Source organism: Octopus bimaculoides, chromosome 23 (genome assembly GCF_001194135.2).
Source record: "Octopus bimaculoides isolate UCB-OBI-ISO-001 chromosome 23, ASM119413v2, whole genome shotgun sequence".
NCBI classification, from domain to species: domain Eukaryota; kingdom Metazoa; phylum Mollusca; class Cephalopoda; order Octopoda; family Octopodidae; genus Octopus; species Octopus bimaculoides.
In genome coordinates, this window is record NC_069003.1 from 34,409,031 (window position 1) to 34,409,731 (window position 701).

Below are 701 nucleotides of genomic sequence, written 5' to 3' on the forward strand. Positions count from 1 at the left end.
CCACGTCATCCTCTCTTAATCATAAAACTTGGTCGAACAACGATTGGGTTATGTCCCTTACATCATCAACGTTGAGCGTCAAGGAAACATCGTCCAACAAGCAAAGCATATCAGTTTAAAATTAAGATTTAATCACAATTCGTTACTGATAAATGGCGACTTGACATAATTTAATTTACTGTATATGTAGGTGTACAGGACGGAATTTGAACTGAAGGATAAAAGTCACCCTCAAACCAGGAGATGTCTTAAACATTGAGTATAAAATCCGAACGATTCTGTGGATTAGTGTCACCAATAACGATGGAATTTATTTACGTTATTTCCATTGGACGGATATATGTCCTCATCTTGTTTATTGTTACCCCAATGTTTCGGCTGGAGCCTTTATCAGGTGTCCTTGTAGAATTTTGAACCCAACTCTGGGTTCTCATTCCTAAGGTATTTTTTGCTGATATTATTATTATTAGTATTATTATTAGTTTTTTATTCAAAGCACTGCTTGGAATTGAACTCAGCATCTTGGAGTTAGTAGCCCGCGCTATATGCCCTGGCATAAATCAACCGAAACATTGTGTCTTCTACTATAGCCTTGGGCTGACCAAACCCTTGTGAGTAGATTTGGTAGACAGAAACTGAAAGAAGCCTGTCGTATATGTATATATATATATATATATATATATATATATATATATATATAT

The 701-nt window shown here is 35.2% G+C and overlaps 1 protein-coding gene across 1 annotated transcript in view; it reads left to right on the forward strand.

The window, feature by feature from the left end:
• The window catches only part of LOC106871201 (A-kinase anchor protein 9), a 53,100-nt gene that overhangs the window by 32,353 nt on the left and 20,046 nt on the right, over nucleotides 1–701 (forward strand). The gene's annotated exons all lie outside the window — the stretch shown is intronic.